The 9,589-nt window shown below is 36.7% G+C and overlaps 2 long non-coding RNA genes across 2 annotated transcripts; both read right to left on the minus strand.

The window, feature by feature from the left end:
- Nucleotides 1-2,635: 2,635 nt before the first annotated feature.
- LOC135217993 (uncharacterized) lies at nucleotides 2,636-3,823 on the minus strand. Its single transcript, XR_010315256.1, has 2 exons — nucleotides 3,777-3,823; nucleotides 2,636-3,175 (listed from the first exon to the last, which is right to left on the minus strand). It is a non-coding gene; the product is annotated as an uncharacterized LOC135217993 (long non-coding RNA).
- Nucleotides 3,824-8,200: 4,377 nt separating this feature from the next.
- On the minus strand, nucleotides 8,201-9,221 carry LOC135218413 (uncharacterized). The gene is made up of 2 exons (XR_010315314.1): nucleotides 9,168-9,221; nucleotides 8,201-8,635 (listed from the first exon to the last, which is right to left on the minus strand). It is a non-coding gene; the product is annotated as an uncharacterized LOC135218413 (long non-coding RNA).
- Nucleotides 9,222-9,589: the final 368 nt, after the last annotated feature.

Here is a 9,589-nt window from a genome sequence, read left to right on the forward strand (position 1 = left end):
ATAGGGGCTAAATCTGTCAAGTAGCGAATGGAAGGTCTTGGCGTAAAACTTTCCAAAACTTTGGAATTGGTCGTTGGTTCCCTCCTGCAGTTTTCTTAAAATAGTCGCATGACTTCCTTGATTTCTTATTTTCATGAATCAGTTTTTACACCGTTCCTCTTTTCCTTACTCACTCGTCTTTCTATAAGGCACACAGAGTGCCAGTCGCTTTCTGTTCTTTTGGCTACGAGCAATGCTGTAATTGTCGGACTGTACTCTCCTCTACCCATACTTTGGCTGGAAGAGCAGAGTTTTGTCAATTTACTGATTTCGTCTGCCAGCGGACCAAGTCTCCCAGGTAGAATGTGGCTTTTGGACGTCGCCGTTTTAGTTTCCGTTTGATCCCACCTGTGCCGAGTGTGGTGGGGGTATCGGCTGGAACACATGCTAGAAAACGAGTCTTATTATTTAAACTGTTCATAGAATATGGTACCCAGTCACCTCTGACAGATTTATATACTCTGTTTCCCACCCGACGTTACTTTTCTTTGCTGCTTTCCTTGGCTGCAACTTCTTTCTTTCATTTTGTTTTGCCTCCGTTTATATGCTCTTTCATTTAACTTCCCACTCTCTACTTACACCCGTTTCAATATTTTCTTCAGAGCTGAATGACCTCATAGGTCCCAAAATACGGCATTTGGGTTAAATTTTATATTCCCAATTTCAATATGTTGTCCGTTCGACTGACAATTGCGGGTTCAAGAATCTTCCTTCCATACTGGCAGCCACTGTTTGAGAGACAGCCTCCCATCACTCTTAACTTGTCGAAGAACCAGAATTATTCACAGCACGAAAATCCTAGAGTTTTCCGAATGGTAACTTAATGCTTGCTATGTTCACTTCATATCTATAGACACTGGCATCTGCTTGTGTTACAGTAATGGGTGAACTATCAATGAATTTAGGATAGTTTAGGAGGGGGTTGGTCACTTTTATCATGTTCTCAATTGAGGGCCTCTGTTTTATCGTTAAAATCTATTCAGTAGCTGTTAGCCGGACACCTGTGATATATTTTGTATATTTGCTATAATCCATGTAGTGTAATTGGACCAGATTATGACGAACTATGTCTAAATTCTTTCGCCATATAATCCTGCGAACATTATCTTAAGACGTTTCATAATATCGGGAAAAGTGCTTATAGTCGTTTCGTGTGTTCCTGCAGATGGATATATAATCCAGGTAGGCGACTATTCCATTCAATCCGTTTCTGAGGGCATTGATCATAATGTGGCATATGGCTAGGGTATTTTCCATACCACGAGGTATCACATTATGGTCAAATAAATCTTGGAGAGTCACAGCAATTGATGGCATATTTGATACTGGCAGTTGTATCCACACAAAAATTTCTCTCTCCTAGAATTGTTAGGAAAATGACTTTTGTTTTTGGCTCACTTAGGAATTGCGTACGTAGGTACTCAATGATTCAAGAATGCAAATAGAATTACTTAACAAACCACTCAATAATAGATAGTGTTCCGCAGAGGCAGTAATTTCTCTTAACGTGTCTATGATGAATCGTCTTCATCGAAAAGAGATTTGTTAATACCCTCGCATCCACATGAGACTATACTTGCTAAGTAAGTAAGACTTAAATATGACTAGTCTAGAACGCACTAATGAGAGAGAGAGAGAGAGAGAGAGAGAGAGAGAGAGAGAGGTTGGGGAGATTCCAACTACCCAGAAAACCATTATCAAGTGGTTAACCAAACTGCAAGAAGGACTGAATCAGATTTTTTTTCCTTTCAAATTTATAATTCTCGCTGACGTATCAGTCGCATGTAATTTGTATTAAATTAATTTTGATTACACCTTGATCTAGAGTAAAGTTGTTTTAGCTATTTCCGTACAATTTTGTTCACTGAAGGGTAATCATGTTGTTATCTTTGGATTAACCCATCCATTTACAAGTTTTTGCACCACCTAGACAGATAATGACGAGACATTGCTCTCTTCGTTGGTCATCCTTCCTCATTGTAAATCATAATTTTGTATCTTTTTTGCATATTTCATTGAAGTTTTTAATGGATGTTACGGTTATTGCCTCAACTTCGTCGCTGTTAGCTACGCAAACCTTCCATTTCTCTCTGTTAGCTTAAGAATTGTCCCATGAAGTACATGTAGTTTTATATGAAAGCTGAAAAAAAAACCCAAATGGTTTGAAATAGGGCATTACACTATTTCCACAACCTTGTAAGCTCCGGAAAAACTACCAGCAGTTCCAGTAGTGTTAGGTTTTATTAAAGAACTTTTGGTTTGATGGTAACAAAAGTGAGCTTCCTCGGATGTAAGAATCTAACTGAAGCCTCTTGATTACTGATGCTCGAAATTTAATATCGCTTCAAAAATGAAGCTTTTCATTCTAGATATAGTGAGTCAAATGCTACAGACACTGATTGTGATTTTTTAGAGGCAAAGGTATATATATATATATATATATATATATATATATATATATATATATATATATAATATATATTACTATTATTACTCTAGCATCAAAGCAATTACGACTATCACATTTAAATGGTATGCGTGAAAAGTTATTTATTTTAAACAAAAAGGTTCATAGATCTCTACAAGAAAAACGTAGTTCATTTATGTAATCGTTAGTTTTATTTTCACAAAAATACTTTTTAATTCGTATGTTTAGTTTTCTGAACATAAGTGTCAGTGGAATTAAAACCAAATGTATTTTGCCATATAAATTCAGATCGTAAGTCTGTACACAAAGCACTCCAAAATAAAGCACCAATAGGAAATAACATAGTTATGCTTGAAGGATGTCAGTGGTAAAGCTTCTCCTTAACCGGAGTAATAGGAAGGATATTGGTAACCATAGTCATAGGAAGGCTCAGCATAAGGGTAAGGAAAGGGATAAGGGTAAGGATAGGGATCAGTAGACCTCTTCCCATAATGGCTGCCATGTGAATGGTAGACAGGGTAGTGTCCGGAAGGGTAGGAAGCCTCAGGCTCTGGTTCTGGATCGGCAGACCTCTTGTAGTGGGGATGCACTCCATATGGGATGACCATAACCAGAGCCATACGAGGGACGATAAGAGCCATAGCCTGGATCCGCCTCTCGCTTCTCAGTCTCAGTAGCGCAAGCGGAGGCCCCCAAAAGCACAATTACCTGGAATTTTAATTATTTATTATTTATTGTATATTGGGTGTAAGAAAGATTTGCTGTTGTATGTAGTTAGTATTCAGGTTAAATGGCTTTTATTGGTGCGTTTAGTTCCTTTTGAAAATGATCAACAAAAGTCTGAGATGATTCTAATTGAAAATTAAATACTAAATTCATTGTGTATCAAAATTATTCGAGATATTCTGCTATTACAAACAATCCAGTTAACTGTGCAATGTATCACAAATAAAAACAATAGTGCGCGTAGAAATTGGAGAGAGAGAGAGAGAGAGAGAGAGAGAGAGAGAGAGAGAGGAGAGAGATAGAGAGAGGAGGAGAGAGAAGAGAGAGAGAGAGAGAGGAGAGAAAGAGAGAGAGAGAGAGGAGAGAGTTTTAGTTGAATTGTTTCTAATATATTCATACTTTAGGATGCTATTAAATGTATATTTTTACATTATAAACGGTAATCGGCAATTTATTATAAGTTAATATTCTTATTATAGCATAACTTAAAAAATGGAGATTCTAAGCTTGTTAAACTCTATAAAAAATGTAAAATAAAGCTATAAGTGTAATAATCTACTTTGAGGCTCTAAGATGTACAAACCAGAAACTTCATTGTTGCTTGTTTGTGTTCACTGTTGCCACTTTGGAGGAAGAGTGTGCTTGAGTGTCAGTGCTTCTGCAATTTATACTTGTAGATGATTCTGGGAAAGCATTTGTGGTTGGTGCATTTGTCATTGGTTACCATAATGACACGGAAACTAAAAGAAATAATGATTCATAAATATTTTCTGCTCGAAACCTGATTAATCCAAGCTTCGGATATGCTCACTTCAAGTCCAGCTTTTTCTTTGCAGTAAATATCTTCTACATATATCAAAGTTGCTAAAAGCCATAGAATTTAGTATTACTTTTTGCACATTACTCACAGATGTCAATGAGTACAAATTTCTCCAAATGGGGATATTTTCCATCGTAGTTAGTTTATTACATTAGACAATTGAATATGTAACATATCAGTTTACGTATCAGTGGTTCGTGGTGGTATGTTTCTTCTTCCTAATAATAGTAGTTATGAGTTGGACCACTGACGGATGGTCTCTTGTTTGTCACTTTTCCATAAGTTGTATTTCAACATAGACATTTCACATTCTCAATTGATCCTGTTTCCCTTTATCTGCCGAGAGAGAGCAACCAGATTCACTGAACAGCAGCCCCAATATGCAGTAAATGTGCCCCACTGTCGAAATCCTCAGTTACAGAAAACTTTTATTTCTATCACCGTCATTAGGTTAATAATGCAATGCATTATTAACCTAATGATTTCTCCTTATATTCTAATACGTTTTTATATATTTATTCATTTATTTTTTCTTTTTAATAAGTGTAATCCCTTCCACCTGTATTTCCCTTTACTTTCTCTTACTTCTTAATGAACACTAAATTCTTTGGAAGCTTGAATTTCAAATCAATGTCCCCTGTGGACTTGTTCCATGTGAACAGGGTTCATCATCTGAATAATGATGATACTAATGATACTATGCATAATACATATGGTTATTCCGTATGTATGATAATTTATTTTATGAAGTTGTTGTGTATACTGTCCTTGATGTTCAAGCATTATCTTACTTAAAATACATTTATTTTCATTAGTTACATTCATTTCAGATTCTGTTAGTTTTTGTTATTATCATATTGCTTTCTTTGTTGGCTCCCTTGAATTTACAGCATTTTGCTCTTCTATTGCTACCACTACTAGTAATAATGATAAATTTGGTAATGATAAAGTAGACATGAAAACGTAAATCCAACAATGGAGTTTGCAGGATTTGTTTTTGAATGGTTTTCGATTCTACCTAACTAACAACATTAACGAAGGTACAATCCAATTCAACGGACTGACGACAACTTCTACTTAGCATTTTCTCAGTACAAAGACACCTTTGTACTAATACTAATATACCTTTTGTTTATATTAGTATTATTCATATATTATAAAAATAATGGCAATAAGAATCGGATTCGAGTGTTTAAATCATAGGTAGTAACTTTGTCAGGTAGAGAATGGAAGGGCTTGGGGTAAAATCTTCCATAACTGGAATTGTTTGTTGGTTCCCTTCTGCAGTTCTCTGAAAATCATCTCGTGCCTTCCTGGAGCTTCCCTTTTCATGAATCAGTTTTTACATCGTTCCCCTTTACTAAATACATTCCTTGTCCTCACTCACATGTCTTTCAATAAGGCACAGAGTGCCAGTCGCTCTGTTCTTTTTGGCTACGAACCATGCTGCAAGTGTCGGACTGTACCACGGCCGTAACTGTACTCTCCTCTACCCACTCTTTGGCTGGTCAGACGCGGCGTGTGAACAGCAGACTTTTGTTGTCTTACTGATTTTGTCTGCCAATGGACTAAGTCTTCCAGACAGATGCTGGCTGTGTGGACGGAGTTTTACTTTTCATTTGATCCCTCCTGTGTCAAGTCTGGTGGGCGTATTCGCTGGAACACTTGCTAAAGAACAAGTCTTATTAAAAACCTGTTCATAGAATATGAATGAGAGTCACCTCCTGACAGATTTATATTATTTTATTATGCCTCCGTTTATATTCTCTTTCTGTTATTTTACTTTGCACTCTCTACTAACACTCATTTCAATATCTTCTTCAGTGATGAACGACCTCTTAGGTCCTAAAGCTTGGTCCTTGGCTCTAAACATCATACTCCAAATATCAATATATTATCCATTTGACTGAAAATTGCTGGTTCCAGAATTTTCCTTCCATACTGGCAGTCATTGTTTAAAGAACTGAACCTCCTCACCCCAACCTGTGGAAGAACCAGAATAACTCATAAGTACGAAAATCCCCGAGCTTTCAGAACACTAACCTTTTGATTGCTATGTACACTTCATTTTATAGACACCGGCATCTAATTATGTTTTATCGTTATATTCTATTCTGTAGCTGTTAGCCAGACACAAGTGATATAATTTTTGCATGTTTGCTATAAACCGGATAGTGTAACTGGACCAGATGATGACGAACTGTGTCCAATTTCTCTCGCCATTTAACGTGTAAACATTATCCTGAGCCGTTTCATAATATCTTTAAAAGTTCTTATAATTATTTCGCGTGTTTCCTCCAAATTATTGTAGCTGCAGATGGATATATAATCCAGGTAGGCAACTAATCCATACAATCCATTTCTGGGGGCATTGATGATAATGTGGCATATGACCAGGGTATTTTTCATAAACCATCGGGAGTCAAGGACACTAGGATTTAATTGGTCCAATCTATGAGTAGGGTACACCAGTTTGGATCACACTCGATGACATATTTGGCACTGGCAGTAGTATCGACTCTGTTGTCAATTCGTCACCTTGTTCATGCCGCGGTAGTCCGTGCAGAAACGGACTCCACCGTCGGACTCTCCGACGAGTACGCACGACGAACTCGACTCTAATACGCCAGGTCGAATGATGTCCAGTGTCGGCGACAAATCCAGGTCTTTTTGCAACAAATCCCGCTTCTGCTAGGGTATTGCAAATGCACAATGGCATTTCCTACTTCGACACCATGATCTGGATAGGTACGTCGCTGAACAGACTTACAGGCTATTCGACCAAGGCTTAAATATCTCGATGCCGTTGCTCTGTTGAGTGGCACAATATGAGTCGAAGTTTTACTCAATGTCGGAATGATTCAGGCTGGCTTGAAAGGGTTTCTTTTGGAGACTCAGGGCCTTCTTTAACAAGTTTTCTAGATCGACGTCCTATCCATTTCTGCTATTCTCGGTCTGGGGGCTTTCGGAGGTCGTGTACGCAGGTGATCTTTGTGACCTGGCATGACATGGGGTCGGCACCGCTGGCAGTGGCACCCACATGCACCTGTACGGCTTAACATTTTGTTTGGATTTCATTAGAGAGAGAGAGAGAGAGAGAGAGAGAGAGAGAGAGAGAGAGAGAGAGAGAGAGGGGGTGGGGGTTGGGGAGATTCCAACTACCCAGGAAAACTGTTATCAAGTGGTTAACAAACTGCAAAAAGGAATGGATCAGATTATTGTTTTTCCTTTCAAATTTATAATTCCCACTAGTGTATCAGTCACATGTTAATTAATTTTGATTAATCCTTGACCTAGAGAAAAGTTGCTTTAGCTAATCCCCTAAAATTTTGTTCACTGAAGAGTAATGTTGTTTATCTTGTGGATTGACCCATCCATTTCTAATTTTTTGCACCACTTGGAACGAGACATTGCTCTTCTTGTTGGTCATCCTTCATCATTGTAAATCATAATTTTGTTTGTTTTTTGTGTATTTTATTGTAGTTTTTAATAGACATTATGGCATTTTCTTCAACTATGTCGCTGTTAGCTACGCAAACTTTCCATTTCTTTACGTTATCTGGTGAATTGTCGGATTAATTACCTAGAGTTTTATATGCAAGCTCAAGCATGAGAAGGAACCCAATTGTTTTAAACTGAGCATTCCTGTATTTCCACAACCTTGTAAGTTCGAGGAAAAACTACCAACAGTTTCAGTAGTGTTAGGTTTTACTTAGGAACTTTGGGTTTGATGGTGACAAGAAGGAATTTCTGTAGATGTAAGAATTTAACGGAAGTCTCTTGATTACTGATGCTCGAAATTTAATATCGCTGCAAAAATCAAGTTTTTCATTCTAGATATATTGAGTCAAATATAACACACACTATTGGAGATTTTTTAGATGTAAAAATACAATTTCCGGTGGTTTTTTAATATATATATATATATATATATATATATATATATATATATATATATATATATATATATATAAATTTACTCTGTCGTCAAAACAATCAAGACTGTCATATTCAAGAAAAAATTGTATGCATAAAAAATTCTTTATTTTAAGCAAAATGGGTCATAGATTTCTAAAAGAAAAGCGTAGTTCGTTGATGTAACCATTAGTTTTACTTTCACACAAATACGTTTTTATTCGTATATTTATTTTTCTGATCGTAAGTGAGATAAGAATTAAAACCAAATGTATTTTGCAGTTTAAATTCATATGGTATGTCTGTACACAAAACACTCCAAAATCAGCACCAATAGATAACACATAGTTATGCTTGAAGGATATCAATGGTAAAGTTCCTCAACCGGAGTAATAGGAAGGATATTGGTAGCCATAGTCATAGGAAGACTCAGCATAAGGGTAAGGATAGGGATAAGGGTAAGGATAGGGATCAGCAGACCTCTTCCCATAATGGCTGCCATGTGAATGGTAGACAGGGTAGTGTCCGGAAGGGTAGGAAGCCTCAGGCTCTGGTTCTGGATCGGCAGACCTCTTGTAGTGGGGATGCACCCCATAGGGATGACTATAACCAGAGCCATACGAAGGACGATAAGAGCCATAGCCGGGATCCGCCTCTCGCTTCTCAATCTCAGTAGCGCAAGCGAAGGCCGCCAAAAGCACAATTACCTGGAATTTTAATTATTTATTCTTTATTGTATATTGGGTGTAAGAAAAATTTTATGTTGTATGTAGTTAGTATTCAGGTGAAATGACTGGTGTTTTATTGGTGCGTTTAGTTCCTTTTGAAAATGATCAACAAAAGTGTGAGATGATTCTCATTGAAAATTAAATACTAAATTCATTGTGTTTGAAAATTATTCAAGTTATTCTGCTGTTATTACAAACAATCCAGTTAACTGTGCGATATATCACAAATAAGAACAATAGTGCGCGTAGAAATTGAGAGAGAGAGAGAGAGAGAGAGAGATAGAGGAGAGAGTTTTAGTTGATTTGTTTCCAATATATTCATCCTTTAGGATGCTATTAGATGTATATTTTTACATTATAAACGGTAATCGGCAATTTATTATAAGTGAACATTCTTATTATAGCATAACTTAATAAAACTGGAGTCTACCTAACTAAACTTTATATAAGCAAAATATAAGATAAAGCTATAAGTGTAATAATCTACTTAGAGGCTCTAAGATGTACAAACCAGAAACTTCATTGCTGCTTGTTTGTGTTCACTGTTGCCACTTTGGAGGAAGAGTGTGCTTGAGTGTCAGTACTTCTGCAATTTATACTTGTAGATGACTCTGGGAAAGCGTTTGTGGTTGGTACATTTGTCATTGGTGACCATAATGACACGGAAACTAAAAGAAATAATGATTCATGAATATTTTCTGCTCGAAACCTGATTAATCCAAGCTTCGGACATGCTCACTGCAAGTCCAGCTTTTTCTTTGCAGTAAATATCTTCTACATATATCAAAGTTGCTAAAAGCCATAGAATTTAGTATAACTTTAGCACATTACTCGCAGATGTCAATGAGTACAAATTTCTCCAAGTGGGGATATTTTCCATCGTAGTTAGTTTATTAGAATAGACAATTGATTATGTAACATATCAGTTTACGT

Source organism: Macrobrachium nipponense, chromosome 9 (assembly GCF_015104395.2).
Source record: "Macrobrachium nipponense isolate FS-2020 chromosome 9, ASM1510439v2, whole genome shotgun sequence".
NCBI classification, from domain to species: Eukaryota; Metazoa; Arthropoda; class Malacostraca; order Decapoda; family Palaemonidae; genus Macrobrachium; species Macrobrachium nipponense.